We start from the raw sequence: 9628 nt of genomic DNA on the forward strand, positions 1-9628 counted from the left end.
ACTGGGAAGTAAAGGGAAGGTAAGCAGAGCAAGAGTCTAAAGGTTGTGATGTAAACTCGGAAGCATCCCAGTTTCCCAGTTAAAAGTTCAGAGGAAGGACGCCTGGTTGGCTCAGTCAGTTAAGCATCTGCCTTTGTCTCAGGTCATGATCCCGGGGTCCTGGGATGGAGCCCCACATCGGGCTCCCGACTCAGTGAAGAGCCTGCTTCTCCCTTTCCCTCTGCCTCTCCCCCTGCTCCTGCTTTCTCTCTCAAATAAATAAAATCTTAAAAAAAAAGTTCAGAGGAAAAACGCAATGATGTCTTTCTTCTGCCCTCTAGGCCCTTAACCGGCACCAGTTATACTCATTAGCAAGATAAATGTATCTTCAGAAGCAACTCAAACCGGGACAGGAAACCAATCCTCCATGCCCCACAGTCTTCTTTAGTTTTTCCAGTACAGTACTTGAAAGTTCTTCAGCATTTGAATGGAATTCATACTTAAGATTTACCTGGCAGGTAGCTGAGAGCTAGGACTCTGAAATCCAGGAAATGAGAAGGAAGGTGGGAGGGATCAAGGAAAGTAGGTAGTGAAGAGAACCCAAGAATCTCAAGAGGTTAAGACCAAAATATCTAGGTTTAGCTCTGTTGCTGCCTTTTTTGGGAGCCCTCAGGTAAGAAAGAAGGGGTCCAGGTTAGAACCCTGATGCAGGGGAACCCCCTACCAACTTTATGACTATCTGTAAGCCATGCTCCAGGGCCATTAAAAGTTTACTCTTCCGGCAAGTTCCCTGTCTCTTGGGAAATATCTCCCAATGCCTAAAGAGAAATTTAGTATAAATAACTAATTAACAAATATTTATTAGGTATCCTTTATGTCAGTCTTAATGAGAGGATGCAAAAACAAACAAAGCAGTTAATATCCGTAAAAAGTATACAAGTTGATAGGAAAAATCTGTGAAAGAACGAGGAACTAAACTAGGACAGTGAAATATGGAACTGAGGGGGAAGAAAAAGGACAATCCCTTTAACACTTCTCAGTGTTAAGGAACTAATGTGATAGAACTTGGCACACAGTAACTATGAGTATAGTAGAGAATAAGAACATCCTCTCTTTATAGCAAACCACTGGAGGGAGAGAGAGTTTTAAAGTCAGGTTGACTGAAAGGATGATGCTACAGCCTACTGATAGATAGGAAACCAAGGATGCATAGGTTTGGGGAGAAAGATGTTTCCTTTTGGACATATACATTAAATTTGAGATTGTCAGGTATATTCTTGCATATGTACCCAATAGACAGATGATGTGGACTTGAACCCTAAGAAAGCAGTCCAAGCTAGAGCTAGAGCTTCTGATCGATAAAGATATAACTATTTTATTTTATTTTATTTTTTTAAAGATTTTATTTATTTGAGAGAGAGAGAATAAGAGATAGCACGAGAGGGAAGAGGGTCAGAGGGAGAAGCAGACTCCCTGCTCAGCAGGGAGCCCGGGGACTCCAGGATCATGACTTGAGCCAAAGGCCGTCACTTAACCAACTGAGCCACCCAGGCACCTAAGATATAACTATTTTAATCCCCATTTTTTGATAAGAAAATTAAGCAAAACTAGAATGCAAACCCAACTGTATCTTTCACCAGAGCTCAGTTAGCCACAGTGCTATATTGCCTCTTAAGTACCGGAGGAATTCAGCAGAAACTAGGGGAGGAATCAAGATAGGCTTCACGAGAGAAAAGTAACGTGTGGAGGAGATGGATCTCAAAGTATGGATAGCACTGAACATGCAAATATGGGAGAAAGGGTATTTCATATACAGAGAATAAGTTGAATGAACAAATCAAGAAATGGAAACATTGAACCTGTACAGGTATTTAAGAGTAAGCTGAAAAGAGTTTAAGAGTTGGAGTCCTACGGTTGCCAGGAGACTACATAGAATCAGAAAGGAACAAAGGTCATTTATAGAGAACACATACTTTTTTTTTTTTACTGAATACACAACCTTTTATTTTTCTTCAAATTTGGAGTTTTTTAATTATACAAAGATGAGAAGTCAAGTTTTGTAACCTAAAAATATTTACTTATTAAAACTATATTAATACTTTCATAAACTATACAAAATGATGTGGGGAAAAGAGCCCGAAAAGAAATGGTCAGAGAGGGAAAGTAAGAAAATAAGCAAACCACCCGATTATTGTTCCATTATAGATCTTATCTTATTGAAAAGTAATTGCATATCTATCCTTTCTTTAGACTCAGAGCTCCTCAACAACAAAGGACCTGTTTTCTATATCGTTATCCCTAACACATAACACAACATCTGGTAATAGTGCCCAGAAAAGATTTGTTGACTAATTGAATACATGAATGAATTAATGAATGAGAATGTTTTAAGGCTTGGTTATTGTCAAAGATAAACAAAACTGGATATTAGTCAAAGTGATTAGGACAGATTTTAATCAGCAATATACTATTGCAATAGGGAAAATAGTCTAGCACAAACTGAACTCATCTTCAATTTGTTTTTGTTTTTTTTAAAGACTTTATTTATTTGGCAAAGAGAGAGCAGGAGAGCACAAGCAGTGGGAGCGGCAGAGGGAGAGGGCAAGCAGGCCCCTTGTCAAGCAGGGAGCCTGATGCAGTGCTCAATCCCAGGACGGTGGATCATGACCTGAGCCGAAGGCAGTTGCTTAACCAACTGAACCACCCAGGGGCCCCTCATCTTCAATTTGTACAGTGGTGACTGGATGTTTCTAAGGGAGAATTAAGGAATAGGGTGGAGATTCATGAGAAGGAGCTCAGAAGAGTCAGAGAAGTTACAAATTCCAAAGCAGCAAACCTAGAGTAGAAAGTTACTCCCCGTGCTTAAAATCCATGGCTTAGCCTGGCATACTTGGGGTTGGTTTTTTTTGTTTTGTTTTTTGTTTTGTCTTGTTTTTTGCTTTTTTAAAGATTTTATTTTTAAGTAATCTCTACACCCAACATGGGGCTCAAACTCATGACCCCAAGATCAAGAGTCATATGCTCCACTGACTGAGCCAGCCAGGTGTCCCTAGCCTGGTATATTTGGAACTCAGTAAATACTGCCAAATGAATAAAATTCCACTGTGGAGATATATTCCATGAAAATAATTCAAATAAATGGGGGAAAACCTGTGCCAAAAGATATTTGTACAGGATTATCTAAGTAGTAAAAACTGAAAATCAGAATGCCAAACAATTCAATGAATTCCAATAAATCAATTTATTCATTCCTATCAAGTATTTACTTAATATCTACTTATGATTAACACTGTAATCTTATACAAATGGATAAATATCAGAGAAGGAGGCCATACAAGAGATATAGGTGTTAATGCATACAAGAAAAATTTACTGAGGGGCGCCTGGGTGGCTCAGTTGGTTAAGCGACTGCCTTTGGCTCAGGTCATGATCCTGGAGTCCCAGAATCGAGTCCCGCATCAGGCTCACTGCTCAGCAGGGAGTCTGCTTCTCCCTCTGACCCTCCCCCCTCTCATGTGCTCTCTCTCTCTCTCATTCTCACTCTCTCAAATAAATAAATAAATAAAATCTTTAAAAAAAAAAAAGAAAGAAAAGAAAAATTTACTGAGGGGCACCTGGGTGGCTCAGTTAGTTAAGCGACTGCCTTCGGCTCAGGTCATGATCCTGGAGTCCCCGGATCAGTGGGCTCCCTGCTCAGTGGGGAGTCTGCTTCTCCCACTTCCCTCCCCCCTCTCATGTGCTCTCTCTCTCTCTTGTTCTTTCCCTCTCTCAAATAAATAAAATCTTAAAAAAAAAAGAAAAATGTATTGAGCATCTACCAAGTACTACACACGATGCTACAGATACAAAGAGAAATAAGACATTCCTCCAAAGAACGCACAGTCTGGGGATAAACAGACTGTGAAAAGTGCTATGATCATGGTGAGGAGGAAGAAGTGGGTTGTTTGCATATATACCTGGAGGTTTCAGAATTATTTAAATACTTAATAAGTGGGGGGGAGGCATGGTTAACTTAGCAAATATATAAACAAATATATAAACTTCATGAGGGAAGGGACATGTGTTTCTCACTATTGGAAAAAATTATCCAACACTTGAAAATAAGCAAAAGAAATTACTGGGTGTTATTGCAGTTTTAGTACCAGGCACTGTCTAGAGCAGAGACCAGCAAACTTCTTCTGTAAAGGACCATTCAATAAATACTTAGGTTTTAGGCCAAAAAAAGCAAAATTGAGGTTGTTGTATAGGTACTGGTATAACAAGAGAGAAAACAAATTTCCACAATTTTTTAATTAGTAACATTCAAAATAAACCAATAGTAATTGAATACAAGTTTTTGGTGCAATAGGTCTACTAACAAGAAGGATGAAATTCTTTGGGGGAATATGCATTTTGCTTAGTTGGGGTTTAATTATTATTATAATCAATTGCAAATGTTCAATTACTAATGTTGATCTATAATGACATTTTATGAATCTCATCTGTCTTTTCTTACAGATAACTACTGTTAAATACTGCTATCAGTCCATGAGCATGTGATTCAATTGAACATATTCATTGCTTGGAAAGCATTTATAGAATTCAATTAGATTCTCCTCTTGATATTTGCTTAATTTTTTAAATGAAATTTTTATTTTTAAAGTAATTGTGGGGAGCCTGGGTCACTCAGTCAGTTAAGCGTCTGCCTTCGGCTCAGGTGATGGACCAGGATCCTGGGACTGAGTCCCTGCTCAGCAGAGAGACTGCTTCTCCCTCTCCCTTTGCCTGCCATTCCCCCTGCTTGTTTGTGTTCTCTCTGTCAACTAAATACATAAAATCTTTTTTTAAATCTCTTACAAATAATAAATAATAAATAATCTCTATGCCCAATGTAGGGCTCAAACTCACAACTCTGAGATCAAGAGACACATGCTACACCAGCCAGGCACCCCTGCCCAATTTTTGCTCAAAAAATCATAATAAAACATTACCAATACTGGGCGCCTGGGTGGCTCAGTTGGTTAAGCGACTGCCTTCGGCTCAGGTCATGATCCTGGAGTCCCTGGATCGAGTCCCACATTGGGCTCCCTGCTCAGCGAGAAGCCTGCTTCTCCCTCTAACCCTCCCCCCTCTCATGTACTCTCTCTCTCTCTCTCATTCTCGCTCTCTCAAATAAATAAATAAATCTTAAAAAAAAAACATTACCAATACTAAGCCATCAAATTGCTGTGTAGTGGGGCAAATCAAGATATTCAGCTTCTATTTCTCACAAAACAAAAACCAAAAAACAAAACAAAAAAGCCATAGAACTGATGATGCTTGTGTTTGAGAGCAAATGAAGTCAACTATTGACACTAGTAGTTTAATAACACATGATAAATTCACATATTTTCTACAAAGTACTTTCTGCAGTGAATAATCACACACTTTTTTAAAAGATTTATTTATTCGAATGTGCACGCGTGCACACACACACCCCCACACAAGCATGGGGGTAGGGGCAGAGGGATAGAGTCTTCAAGTAGACTCCCCACTGAGCATGGAGCCCAATGTGGCTGGATTTCACGACCCACAGATCATGGCCTGAGCCGAAACCAAGAGTTCAATGCTCAACCGAGCCACCCAGGCACCCCATGAATAACTGTACACTTTAAATACATTCATTTTCACAAGGCTTATAAATTTGTTGAAATAAACCTTTTTTCTGCTCCACATATATTTTTGCCACCACCAGTTGTGACACAGTTTAGCACATTCCACTTCAGTTTGTGCTGAATTAGTGTTTTCTCAACTTCCTTGAAAACATTTTTACCTGTAATTGTTTCATGCAGACTATTCATCGAGGCTAATTCTTTAGTGACTTCAAATTCAGCATTGACTTCTCAAAAAAACAACAACTAAACAGTATTGTCAACTGTGGACTCACCAGGAGCTAAGGAAAACTACTTAAAATAATTTGCTTTGGTTTTTTTGTTTTGTTAATCTCTACGCCCAATGTGGGGCTTGAACTCACAACTCTGAGATCAAGAGTCATGTGCTGGGGCGCCTGGGTGGCTCAGTCAGTTAAGCGTCTGCCTTCAGCTCAGGTCATGATCCCAGGGTCCTGGGATCAAACCCCGTACCCCAGCTCCTTGCTCAGCAGGGAGTCTGCTTGTCGCTCTCCCCCTGCCATTCCCCCCTGCTTGTGCTCACACTCTCTCTCTCAAATAAATAAATAAATAAATAAATAAATAAATAAAATCTTAAAAAAAAAAAAAGAGTCATGTGCTCTTCCAACTGAGCCAGGCAGGTGCCCCTAAAAATAAAATCTTTTTTTTTTTTTTTAAATAAAATCTTTATGGAAAAAAAGACATTCTTAAATTTTAAATTCTTAAATCTACCAAAAGTAGACTACAATGCATGATCACATAAAATGAATTTCGCTTCTAAACATCACAAACAATAGAATACAGAAAGTCCAAAGATGGATATTATAGGAAGTGTACAAAAGATATTTGCTTAAAAAAAAACAAAAAAAGTTTTTAAATTGATTTCTCCCCTAAAGTCCAAATAATTGTGGTCTAGGTAACCATCAGAGTAAAGGCTTTATATGCTCCTTCTTTGGTAATAATAAGTTTATGCAGGGGTGGTTCAGTCGGTTAAGCATCTGACTCTTGATTTTGGCTCAGGTCATGATCTCAGGGTCCTGAGATGGAGCCCTGTGTCAGGCTCTGTGCTGGGTGTGGAGCCTGCTGAAGATTCTCCCTCTCCTGCTGCCCCTTTATTCCCACCCCCCATCCCCGCACTCTCTCTCTTTCAAAAAAAAAAAAATTCATGCAGAACTGTATATCCAAGTGTGTGTGCAAGACACACTCATATGCATCACAAATACAAGCACATATACCCACAGGGACAGACACACAGCTGAGTTTTTATTGTTCTAGGCACTTCATATTTACCTTAAGTCTGCCATCTTCCCATTACATTTAATGAATTTCTTCTTTGGAGGCAAGACATTTTCTTCAAAGTAGCCTAGTTGACAACATTATCTGCTGGGAAGTATTGGGCCACCATGAAGGAAGACCCCTCACTCGCAGGTGCCTGCCCCCTTCCCATCTTCTTTTTTTTTTTTTTTAAAGATTTTATTTATTTATTTGAGAGAGAATGAGAGATAGAGAGCACAAGAGGGAAGAGGGTCAGAGGGAGAAGCAGACTCCCCGCTGAGCAGGGAGACCAATGTGGGACTCGATTCCGGGACTCCAGGATCATGACCTGAGCCGAAGGCAGTCGCTTAACCAACTGAGCCACCCAGGCGCCCCCCCTTCCCATCTTCTTTGTATTCTTCCACACCATGGCTGTGAAGTGTCCTGGAGGTGAAATCAGGCTGCTGGAAGTCGTAGTTCTTGATTTCACTGTACCATCTATCAGCCATCTCCTTTCCTGTCTGATCACAGGAGGCCCATGCCAGGTTCTCTCCAAACTGGCCATGACTGGACTCTGGGCTGGGTTTAAGCATCCTTGGGCTGGCTAGGACTTCTGAATAATGCTGAGCCTCCTGGTTGGTTTTCTTGCAGAGCTTCAGTGCAGGGGGATGCCATACTGGTACTGGCACTTGTTGTGGGTCTTCAGGACCCCATTATTAAACTGTTTGGAAGCTGACTTGCCCATGGCCCACTGAGTGCTCTCCCCAGCTCCCACTACTGCTGTGCTGTGCTCTCTTGCCTGGTCCTAGGTTGCTGGAGATCAATTCCTATCTTTATGAACCTGGACAGATGGGCAAATCCAGGTAACTAGAGGAAGTCAACCCTACTGGCAAAAAGAGAACAGTTAGTATTTCCAAGAGCCAAAATACACACAGGGCCAGGAAAATGAGTAGAGGTTTGGGAGTTGGGGGGTTAGTTAGGGATGTGGTAGAGAAAAGTAACTCAGAAATAACAAAAAGCCCTGCCCAGTGGACAAGACACCATGAAAAGCTCTATGGCATAGACCAAGGCCTGCCCACATCCCCAACACATATACACACAAGATCTAGGGCCCCCTTGCTCCTTAATCTACTGTTACTGAGGCTCATTTTCCTCCTCAAATTAGTTAATATAGACATAAAGTAGAGCCCCAAGTCTCTGTGTACAGCCCATTTTTTCCTTCACAAACCCTAACCTTGCTCACAGATATTTGCTATATATATATATATATATATATATATATATATATATATATATGTCAATAGATTCCAAATCTGTATCTTTAGTTCAGACTGTTCTCATCACCTTCAGACCCATATGTCCAATAACCTGCTACATTTCTCTACCTGAAGACTATTCTGGTACCTCAAACTCAACATGTAAAAAGTTAAAACCATTGAAATATGTCAAAATATATATTCAACTTGTTGACCCACAAATTCCTCTTGGCAAAATAAAATCTCCCTCAATGTTTTGTTTTAAAAGATCAGTTTGGGGTACCTGGGTGGCTCAGTTGGTTAAGCGACTGCCTTCAGCTCGGGTCATGATCCTGGAGTCCCGGGATCGAGTCCCACATCGGGCTCCCTGCTCAGCAGGGAGTCTGCTTCTCCCTCTGACCCTCTTCCCTCTCATGCTCTCTATCTCTCGTTCTCTCTCTCTCAAATAAATAAATAAAATCTTAAAAAAAAAAAAAAGATCAGTTTGCTGGGGCGCCTGGGTGGCTCAGTTGTTAAGCATCTGCCTTTGGCTCAGGTTGTGATTCCAGGGTCCTGGGATTGAGCCCCGCATCTGGCTCCCTGCTCCGCGGGAAGCCATTTCTCTCTCTCAGTCCCCCTGCCTGTGTTCCCTCTCTCACTGTGTCTTTGTCAAATAAATAAATAAATAAAACCTTTAAAAATTTAAAAAAATAAATAAAATAAAAATAAAAGATCAGTGTGCTTAAAATCACCAAATTATAATTTTTCCTTTGGGCCTAAAGTGAAAAGATTCCCATGAAGTCCTACAACCTCTCTATTAAATAAAGGAAAGTTAACATTTATAACAGCAAAAAAATAGAAACAATCTAAATGTCTTCTCTGTAGATTTAACACAATGCTAATGAAAATCCTAGTAGGTAGGTTTGTATGTGTGTGTGAGTGTATGAAAAGTGATAAGCTGATCTTAAAATTTATATAGAGGGGCGCCAGGGGCTCAGTCTGTAAAGCATATAGCTCTTGATCTCAGGCTCATGACTTTGGCCCTACACTGGGTATAGAGTTTCCTGAAAAAATTTTTTGTATGGAAATGAAACGGCCAAGAATAATATAATCTTACAATCTTAAAGTTCAAGGACATGGACTACCAGATATCAACATTTATTACAAAATTATAGCAATGAAGAACACTTGTGATGAGCACTTGCTTTATGAAAAAGACACTGTAGAGCAGTGGGGGTAAAGATTGTTTTGTTGACAAAAATCATCCACAACTTGGAAATGCTGCAAAGAAAAGGCAATAGGGCTAGCCAAAGATGAATTATCAAGGCAATATACTTATAGTTAATTCATTCTTTATTTATTATTGATTAAAGGCTAAAACTCTGTGAAGTCATGTGTTAACTTACAGATTTTTGTCTGGTAATGATGTAAAGGATTTCTGATTAGTAGAAAAGGCTATAGGGGCACCTGGCTGGCTCAGTCAGAAGAGCATGCAACTCTTGATCTTGGGGTCCATCGTGAGTTTGAGCCCTA

General features: G+C 40.0%; 1 pseudogene; it reads right to left on the bottom strand.

The window, feature by feature from the left end:
- Window positions 1-6892: 6892 nt before the first annotated feature.
- Window positions 6893-7605, bottom strand: LOC113934142 (annotated as a pseudogene).
- Window positions 7606-9628: the final 2023 nt, after the last annotated feature.

The sequence above is a fragment of the Zalophus californianus genome, chromosome 13, assembly GCF_009762305.2.
Source record: "Zalophus californianus isolate mZalCal1 chromosome 13, mZalCal1.pri.v2, whole genome shotgun sequence".
Lineage (NCBI taxonomy): Eukaryota > Metazoa > Chordata > Mammalia > Carnivora > Otariidae > Zalophus > Zalophus californianus.